General features: G+C 44.9%; 1 protein-coding gene across 4 annotated transcripts in view; it reads right to left on the reverse strand.

Moving 5' to 3' along the window:
• Positions 1 to 9,977, reverse strand: part of Osbpl3 (oxysterol binding protein like 3) — a 176,317-nt gene extending 166,340 nt beyond the window's left edge. For all 4 annotated transcript variants that reach the window (XM_042685026.1, XM_042685024.1, XM_042685025.1 and 1 more), the window contains exon 1: positions 9,741 to 9,977. The gene's annotated coding sequence lies outside the window, so the exon portion shown is untranslated. The remainder of the gene's footprint in view (positions 1 to 9,740) is intronic.
• Positions 9,978 to 10,646: the final 669 nt, after the last annotated feature.

A 10,646-nucleotide genomic window follows, 5' to 3' on the forward strand; every position in this document is an offset into this window, starting at 1 on the left:
GCACAACAGCAGCAGAATCTCCATTCCCCTGTAGCTTTGCATCCAGAGGCAGGATCCAGGTCCTGGCACAGGACCACCCAAGGCTGAGGAGAAGATTCTTCATTTTGTTCCCAGCAGATGAGGTCCAACAGCAAGAAGTGATTATTCAAGTGAAAATTAGGTAGGATAAATGGATACTGGCCAACCCAAGAGAAAGTAACTGCTCCCAGCTTTCTGTTCTCTTATCGATAACTGAAATGATAATAACCCATGTAATTGTAAGAGCCAGTGAAGCAGTGTAAGTGAATTACTTAGCGTGGCATACAGTTTTCAGTGGTTATTGGCTGCCACCATTATTATTGCTAATGGTTGACTCTCATTACCACCTTTAAAGGCAGGATGGTTCCTCATTCCCTAATGACTCCACAACGTATACAGGAAACAAACCTCAGACACTTCAACATACATCAAAAATTAGCTTGAAGCAGTTGAACCTGTGAGAGAAAAATCCACGTGGGTGTGCATTCTGTCCTTTTGGACCTTCTGGTACCCCTAACTATCTCAGACTCAAGACAACTAAGCTACACTAGAACTAGAGTTAACAAGTTATTTTAAGCTACTTTCAGAGCTATATGGGAAGACAGGTTTTTAGATCTTGTCCAGATTCAGTTATAAAGGTGATACAAATTTAACTTTGGATTCAATTCCCATTAGCAAGTAAACAACTTTGTGTGTGGCACTACAGAGAGAAACACAAACCCTCAGAACAAGAGATAAAACCCTTCTCCTACAGGGTGCTGCATGACCTCCTACAATCAGCAGACACAAAAGGGCAAGACTTTGCTCATCTCGTCCTCCTGGGAGAATTCCCCAGCCACATTCTCTTTCTCTTCGTTAGTCAGTTCTTTGTAGCCTGAATCAAGACCTACAGGAAAATGGAACTTTTCTCCCCAGGGTCCCAATTAAAAACCAGACGCTTTCCCTTTGAGCCAGGTATCACCATTATAATTAATGAATTCTCTGTTTGATATCTAAATCCCCTTCTAAACTGGGAAATACTTGAAGGGAGCTTCCACTGTGTAATAATGGTGATGACTATATCCCCTGTTCCCAGCCTAATGCTGGGCACTTAGTACATACTCAAACAATACTTACGAAATGCATAAACAAAAATCTTACTATATGCTTCAATTCTGAAGGCATTTACTTAAATTCACTTAAAACTATACATGTATATGTGTATGTATATGTTTGACCTACATACAATCTCAAAAACATTTACTAATTTAACCACAGAGAGTGAAAATGTATATTTTATATTCAAAGTCTGTGATCTTCTGCTGATTCCACATCCAGGTGCTCACTGAAGCTGGATTCAGCTGTGCTTTAGACTCAAGAAACTTTCAGGTTCACCCCACCCAGTGACCACAGATAAGAACATACTCCAGGACTGTTCCAACTAGATTCACTACTGCCACATTTATTTTTTATTTTTCTATGATTTTTTATTGTGAAAATACTGTACAGAGGAGTTACAATTACATGGGCAAGATAATGAGTATATTTCTTATCAAGCATTGTTGCCTGCTCCTTTGTTTCCCTTTCCTAATCCTTCCCATCTTCTCCCCCCCTCCCCCACCCCCGCCAAAGTTGTAAAGTTTATTTTTCAACATAACGACTTGTACATCTCGTTGTTGCAATGGATCCACCTGTATCCCTATTTAAACGATTTGTTTTTGCCCTTCCCCTCCACAAATTATACCAACATCAAGTACAATGAAAGCAGGGGTTATATTATCGTGGGGGAGGGACATGCAAAGCAACAAAGAAATCATCTTATAAATATGTTAGAAACAATCACATGAAAGAAAAAAACATTTGAATACTTTTCTTGGGGTTCATTTCACCTAACATCAACTTATTTGACCTTTTCTGCTTGACTCAGACATATACTAGTTATTGCAAATACGGGAAACCATGGGGCCTATGTTTCTTTGCTGCCACATTAATTTTTGTGAATAAACACAGGCATCTAGACCACTGGCATAATTTTCATCTAAAGAAACGTTATATGAAAGCAATTTGCTTCTCAACTTTAAATCCACACACGATGATCACTTTAAGAATCATATTCCACTCATACTCAAGGGGTCTTGCAGTGTCTAAAAACAATCACATCCTAACTCCCAAACAAATTTAGGTAGAGGCAGTTATAAAGCCAGCCCAAGGAAAAAAAATCATTTCAGAAAAATAAGTTATCATTGGTGTCTAGTTTTCCAAGATGAAAAAAATATTTCATCAAGTTCAGAAGAATTAGATAAATAACCCAAAAGGCAATTCTTTCACTGTCTCCAGCTGTTAATTCCATTTATTATGAAAGGATTTCCAATTTTTCACAGGGATGAAATAAGCCTAGGAATGAAAATGGAAGACCACAGCCTTCCTACTATTAGCTTTTGCAAAGAAGAAACTCTAACAAATCAATATTCCCAATTTTTTCATATGACAGGTATCCTTTACAAAAATGGTTTTCTCCAGAGTTTAAAAAAATTCAAATGTCTGTGATTTTTTTAAACATGTTATTATAAAAATTTCCAACACACACAAAATGAATAGAAAATCACTGTTCAAGAGAAATGTATTATTATGAGGTATACATATAACTTGATTTTTTTTTGGGGGGGGGGGGGGGTCAGTCATGGCCTGAACTCTGGGCCTGGGTGCTGTCCCTCAGCTCTTTAGCTCAAGGCCCGTGCTCTACCACTTGAGCCACAGCGCCACTTCTGGCTTTTTCTGCTTATGTGGTGCTGAGGAATCAAACACAGGGCCTCAGGGATGCAAGGCAAGCACTCTACCAGAGCCACCTTCCCAACCCCTGTATAAAACTTTTAAGTAGCCAACTCAGAGAGTTAAAGGAAATAGGTGACATATTATATATTTTTATATCTGAAATAGTATCATCTCAATAACCAATAAACTGTTTCCCAATTATTTTTACATTCTCTCACACCAAATCCTCAGAACTCCGTGTGCATTTTTACACTTCCTCAAGGAATGGCTGTAATTGTAGTGCTATACCCTTGGCCAGTGGCTACCCAGTACACAGTACAGATGTGAATACTGCAGTCATCCTTCCAGCTTCAGAAATCATCACCTCCCAGCCTTGTTTTCTCTACATTTTCTCCATGTTCATGGGCTATTTATTCTGAAGTAAATCCTAAAAGTCGTTTGGTTCAAATTTCCCTCATTCCGGCTAGGATGTAGCTCAGATGCAAAGCACTTGCCTAACAAAGTGCAATGTTCTGGGTTCCATCACCAGTACAAAATAAGAAAAGACCCAAAAAAAAAAAGTTTAAAAAATTCCTTTATTCTCTCTCCACCCCCCCCCACCCCATTTGTCTCTGTCTCTGTCCATCTTTCCCCCTGCCCAGTCTCTCTACAACTGGTTTGTTCAAAGTGAGAGCTCAACAATCAACAATAGGGACTTTTAATGACAAAATTCAGAGTAAGATCAGTGGTAGAGTACCTGCTTAGAATACCCAAGGCCCTGGGTTTGAACCCCAACACTATAGAAAAAAAAAAAAGACTTTTGATGACCCCAACCTAATAGTCTTACTTTTACCATACTTCTTTATTCATTCAGCTGTTTAGTACACACTTGTCTTGTGTAATAAGACAGGTGTGTAATACGATTCTAGTCACACTGTTCTAGCCCGAAGCACAAGAATAATACTCAAATGAACTTCCAGTTGGGTTCCTGGTTACACATGAGAACCTTGTGAGAAAGCTTTATAATATCAGCTCTACCAGCTGATAAATGGATAAATGAAATGTGGGCAGGCTTCAGACAAGTAACTAACAGCTTACTGCTTCCTATAAAATAGGTAGGCACAAAGCCTTCTCCAACTCCAACTTGAAGGAAGCTGAGGAAGTCTTCTTAGAAGTCACATTTTAGCTAACGTGATAGGTGACTAGGAATGAGTAAGGCCAATGTGGATAAGGAGGAAAAGATTATGAAGTGGACAAAAAACTGTGTAAACACTGAGAGGCCAACCCCCGCCTGCCCCCACCACATTGCTCTGAGGGCGGGGGGATTGTTAAGCAATAAAAAGATGCCTCCTCTTACAACAGGTATGAACCCTAAAAATAACATGCTAAATTAAAGAAGCCACATACAAAAGACTATACATTGTAAGTATGACATCATTTATGAAATAGGCAATTCCATAAAATGATAAAACTTTCTAATTAGGGTGAAAGTTGCAAAACTCTATGAATATGCAAAAGTCACTACATTGTATACTTCAAATGGGCAAATTGTATATGTAAAATATATCTCAATATAGCTGTTTAAAAAACAGTAACTGAATAAAGTATGCCACATTCACACAATGAAACATTATCCAATTATAAATACAATGAGCGAATGCCTTTAAAAAAAAAAATCTAAGCCAGGTGCCAGTGGCTCATACCTGTAACCCTAGCTACTCAGGAGGCAGAGATCTGAGGATCGAGGTTCACAGCCAGCCCAGGCAGGAAAGTCTGTGAGAGTCTTATCTCCAATAAACCATTAGAAAACCAGAAGTGGCACGGTGGCTCAAGCGGTAGAGTGCTTGCCTTGAGCTAAAGAGTGCAGGGACAGCGCCCAAGCCCATAATTCAAGCCCCACACCCGACAAAAAGAAAAAAAAAAAAAATCTAGTCACTGGTCCTCCTCAACCCTAGGTCATTTGATTCCCAAATTCTAGGAGTAGAACCTAGTACAGGAAGTTCCTAAGGAATTCTTAATTAATTCTAATGTAAGCCAAAAGAAAAACAGTGGTTTAGGGCAGGCTTCAGACAAATGACTAACAGCTGTATAGTGGCAGGATAACTGCTTCCTATAAAATGTGTAGGCACCAAGCATGCTGCACCTTCTCCAACCCCAACTTGAAGTAGGCTGAGGAAGTCTTCCTAGAAGTGGCATTCCTGCTCCCATGTGATAGGCAACTAGGAATGAATGAGGCCAATGTGGGTAAGAAGGAAAAGATTATGAAGTGGACAAGACTGTACAAACACTGAGAAGCCAACATCCCCTCTCCACCACACACACACACACACACACACACACTGCATTGTTCTGTGCATTTACTTCAGTGTGACTGAGCAGTGCAAAGGATGACTGACTGGTGTGCTATGAGGCTGGATAGGGAGGCAGAAATCTGGTTCAAGATGTCCTAAATCTAGTTAAAATGTGAAATATTCATTGAGCTAAAAAAAATACACTCTGAATTCCAGACTGTGTGTATGTATGTGCACATGTGCATGTATGCACGTGTACATGTGCTAGTCCTGGGCCTTGAATTCAGGACCTACTTGCTGTTCCTTAACTTTTTTTGCTCAAGACTGGCACTCTACCTAACTTAAGCAACTACTTTACAGGAGTGAAGCTTTTTGGTGGTTAATTGGAGATAAGAGTCTTTTGGGATTTTCAAGAGTCTTTTGGGATTTTTGGCTTGGTCTGGCTTTGAACTGTAATCCTCAGATCTTAGTTTCCTGAGTGGCTAGGATTACAGGTGTGAGCCAACAGCACACAGCTACTTTTTGTACTTTTAAATTCCCCCATCCTCCGGTCTCATTGTCTTTTGGCCCAGTCCATTTATTTAAATGCATCACCTCCCTTCCTAGATTTTAAATGTTTCAAAGGCAGAGTGTACTCCTCATTTTTTTTGTCCCATCTATCGCTAAGCCACTCATAAATTTTTAATATTTTTTTTTTGGGGGGGGGGTCCGGTCGTGGGGCCTGAACTCTGGGCCTGGGCGCTATCCCTCAGCTCTTCAGCTCAAGGCTAGCGCTCTACCACTTGAGCCACAGCGCCACTTCAGCTTTTTTCTTTTTGCTTATGTGGTGCTGAGGAATCGAACCCAGGGCCTCATGCATGCAAGGCAAGCGCTCTACCACTGAGCCACCTTCCCAGCCCCAAATTTTTAATATTATGAGAATGCTTAAAGAAATTTTCTAGGCACGTATAATATGAAGGGGAGAAAGAGAAAGGAAAGAAAACTACCTATTAGGGCAGAGGCAAGAAGTCCCTAAGGCCTTAAACTAAGATATTACATGGAGCCAGGTGTTCTTGGCTCATGCCTATAATCTTAGCTACTCAGGAGGCTGAGATCTGAGGATAGTGGTTTAAAGCCACACCATGCAGGAAAGTCCATGAGACTATTAGAGTTGTGGCTCAAGTTATAGAGCATGAACCTTGAGCAAAAAAGCTAAGGGACTGCACCCAGGCCCTGAGTTCAATCCCCAGTACTAGCCAAAAAAGAAAGAAAAAGAAAAGAAGAAGAAAGAAAGAAAGAAAAAAAAGATGTTGCATGGAGCAACAGGAAGAACCCATGCAAAAGACTAAGAAAAGAGCTAGTTTGAGTATGAACAGGATTAGAACAGTAGTACTTGGAAAGTCTGTCAAGGGCTGTCAAGGGCTCACACTTATAATCCTAGCTACTCAGGAGGTTGAGATATGAGGATCACAGTTTGAAGCAGACCAGGGCAGAAACGTCCACGATACTAATTTCCAATTAACCAGCAAAAAGTCACAAGTGGAAGTGTGGCCCAAATGGTAGTCCACTTGTGAGAAAACCAAGAGAAAATGGAGTCTGAGTTCAAGCCCCAGTTAAGGCACACAAATTAAAAGCAAATAACAACAAAAACTAGGATTTTCTGGAGAAGGCCTGAAAGCTGATGAAGTAGATCTAGATAGGAAAGGAATTTGTACTATAAACAACACTCAATTATGCATGGAAGTTTCTTTCATCCTAACAGATTCCACCTTCCACAGTGTCTCACACCCCCTTCATGTCCCTGAGCATTGTACTCCAGCCCTCCTGGGGCTCTCTTGAAATGGAAATGACAATTTAAAAAATACAATCCTGCCAAGAAGCACATTACATGTAAAACTGGATTATCCAGACCGTTATGCATGGAAAAATATTCTATTAGCTCCAAAACTGGAATGAGGTAGAAAAAAATGCATCTCTAATTCCTTCCCCATGCCCTCTTCTGCATTAGTCCTTTAGGTAGAAACCATGACACTCTTTCCAGACCACTGAACACCATCAGTTTCAATGCAAGAGAGAAAGGACCTGCAATGCCACTGTTTTACTAAAAGGTTATTGCAGAACACTTGAGGAATCCGTGGTTTCTACATATGGAAAAGGTAGGGTTGTTGGCTTCCCAACACTTAAGAGGTAGTAAGCAGCTGGGAATGCGGCTTAGTGGTAAAGTACTTGCCTAGCATGCATGAATCCCTGGGTTCCATTCCTCAGTACCATATACATAGAAAAAGCCAGAAGTGGTGCTGTGGCTCAAGTGGTAGAGCACTAGCCTTGACCCGAAGAGCTGAGGGACAATGACCAGGCCCAGAGTTCAGGCCCTACAACCAACAAAAAAATAAATAAAAAGAAAGAAACCACCAGGCCCACAAACCATACACTAAACCACAGAAACTAATGGTAGTTAAAAGGCCCCACAGTTCAGAAATGATACACCTAGACACTCAATCCTGGAACCAGCAAGTGTTCAGCCCAACCTCAGATGGTTTTAATATGTTGTATCATTGGGCTCTATAATTATGGCTTAACATCTAATTAAATGGTGGGGATGGGAGAAGTGCTGGAATAGAGTGGAAGAAGCTAAGAGTTTAGAGTGCAAAAACTAAGTAATGAAATCTACCTTGCCAATTTACTAGTGACTCTGGACAAATTCCTAAACCTATCCTCAGTTGTTGTTTTTTTCTTCTCATCTGAAAAAAAAATTAAAGAATGTTACAATGCTGCCTAAGAAGACCTTGAAGATTAAGTGTGACACCTGTAGCAGCCTGGAAGTTTCTGGCCTAGAACCTATTAGTATTATTGAGACCACAGCAACAGCTTTTGTTTCAAAAAAAAAAAAAACCTAATTTGTCTATTCCTTGTACTGGTGAAAACCATATTATAGTTTCTTAGAATTTGCCCCGCACAATAAAGAGAAAAAATAAGCTGGGATCCTAGTTTTGCCATGATAACCTTGGGAGGAAAATTGGTTTATATTCTGAAGTCTTAATTTGTCTTCTGGCTAAAAATACCTTAGCTAAGAAGATTGTTGCAATATGTAATGAGAAAAATTATACAAAGCTCCTAGACTAAATCTTGGTGCTTAGTAGGTTCTCATTGCTCCTTGTTAATTTCCTCAATAGAAAAAAAGATGAAAAATCAAAAACCATGAAAAAGATGAAAATCAAAACCATCTATTTTCATTTGTTCATTCTATAAACATGAGTTGTGGACCTACTGCGTGTCATGACACTGAGGACTCAGTGATGAGCAAGACGGATAAGGCTTCTGCTTTCTGGCAACTTACATTCTGGTAGAGGAAGGCAGATGGTAAATGAACCAAGACTATTTCAGAGTGATAAGTGCTCTAAGAAACAGCAACTCAGAAGCTGGGTGCAGGTGGCTCATGCCTGTAATCCTAGCTACTCAGTATGCTAAGATGAAGATTACGGTTGGAAGAAAGCCTGGGCAGAAAAGCCTGAGAGATTCTTACCTCTAACCAGCAAAAAGTCAGAAGTGAGCCAGGTACTGGCTCACACTTGTAACCCTAGCTACTCAGGAGGCTGAGATCTGAGGATTGCAGTTCAAACCCCACCCAGGCAGGAAAGTCCAGGTAACCAGAAAACCGGAAGTGGAGCTGTGGTTCAAATGGTAGAGGACTAGCATTGAGCAAAAGAGCTCAAGGACACTGCCCAGGCCCACGACTGAGAAAAAGAAAAAAAAAAATCAGAAGTGGAGATGTGGCTCAGGGTTGAGTGCAAGCCCCTGTAAGAGCACCACTGAAAAAGGAGGAGTAGGAACAGCAGCAGCCACAAAGAAGACGAGAGGACAGGACCATGTGGAGTTGGTGGACAGGATAAAAAATCAGCTTGGATACAATCCAGGCCCACTGAAAAAATGTCCTTTGGCCAGAAGAGTGACTTCAATTTGTACGACGTTGGGGGGTTAGGACAATTACAAGCCAGACCGACAGCTGACCTACTCCACACCTCCTCTCTGGAGGCTGGTTCTTCTGCAGCTACTTTAAATCATCACTGTATTTAGAACTTAAAGGTCGGTGCGACATCTCTGGGGGCTCCAGCGCCCACGGAAAGCGACAACTTTATAACCCCTGGCGGTTCCAAGAGTCCGAGAGGAGCGCCCGGAATCAGAACGCGACGCTGCGACCCCAGACGGCTGCAAATGCCCTCCCGCCGGGGCGCCTGGAAGCCCGACGGGGCGGTGGCTCTGGATGTCCAGGTCAGGCACCTGTGAGGGAGTCCGGCTAGCGTGGCGCCCGCAGCGACGGAGCCCACCCGCGGATGTGGTACCGAAGCTTCGCGGCGGGTCGGGTTTCCTGGGCCTCCCGCGCTGGCGCAGCGCCTGCGGTCGCCCGGGACGGCTCAGCCGCTCCACGCCGAGTCCGCCCGCGCCCAGGCTCTGCGCCGCGCACGGCTACTTCCGGCGGTCAACCCCCCGCTAGGCTGTCCTTCGAGGGGCAGAACCCCAGGGTGGGTACCCCGGGTCACCCCCAGAGGAAGGGAGCGGTGGCAGCCACCCAAGGCGACCTCCCCGGCCCGGGCGGTGCCTCGCCCGCCCGCTCTCCCCCTCAGAGGAGAGGACTTCGGTCCTCCCGAGGGGACGCCGCACCTCAGCGCTTCGAGACCCCCGCGGCACGCCAGCACCATTCAGACGGAACCCCACGCCGCTTACCAGCGCACTCGGCCCGCGGGGAAGGGAGACCGCCTCGTTCCCGGGTGCCCAGCTCCGGGCTTCGCCCCCCCGATCTCGGCGAGGGCAGACCGGACCTCTCCAGTCCCCGAGCAACGGCGCAGCTGACAGTTCTCGCACCAGCCGCAGGAAACGGGAATGAAGGGACGCCACTCGCGGGTGCACTGCGGAGCGAGAGACCGCGCGGCTCCCAGGTCGCCGCCCGCCCGCCCGCGCCGCGACTGCGCCGCGACCGCGCGACCAGTTCCCAGTACTTTGCCCAAGAACTTCGCGCGCGCCTCCCGGCGAGCAGCCTGAGCCGCCGAGCCAGGGGCGGGAACGAGTGGGAGGAGCCTGCGCCCACCCAGGGGGCGGGTCCACCTAGGGAGGGCGGGAGAGACGGCAGAGTGACCTCCACATCCGCCAATGAGGAGCCACGCCTGGGAAGGAGGTGGGGCGAAGCTGGAGAAATCCTTGACGCGTCAGGAGAGTTGCGACCTGGAGCTTGGGATGGGTAGAAAGGGCGGCGCGCGCTGGGGCGTGGGGAGCACCGGGCTCCCAGTGGCCCAGCCCCGCGTCTGTGTGCCCGTAGGCGCCGCTTGAGTATTAGCCGACTGGTATTTCAAAAGGAAGGAAATGCGGGCTGCGCCGGAGGGTTGGTTTAAAGGGAAGGTTCACTCCACAGATTGCAAAAGGCAGGCTTAGGCCGGGGAGGGGGATGCCTCGAGAGCGCGTGGGCAGGTGGCCAGGGGAGGACGGTGGGCGCCCGGAGTGGACGCCCGGCTCGGAGGCGGTGGCCAGGCCTGCGGAGACCATGGTGCGGGTGGGTGGAGGCTCGGGAGAGGAGTGAGGGGGGAATGTTCCTACTGTTCTTGCAGGTTCCGGGCGGGGCGAGCGGTGCAATTAAAA

Source organism: Dipodomys spectabilis, unplaced genomic scaffold, assembly GCF_019054845.1.
Source record: "Dipodomys spectabilis isolate Male_0828 unplaced genomic scaffold, ASM1905484v1 ptg000092l, whole genome shotgun sequence".
Taxonomy (NCBI): Eukaryota; Metazoa; Chordata; class Mammalia; order Rodentia; family Heteromyidae; genus Dipodomys; species Dipodomys spectabilis.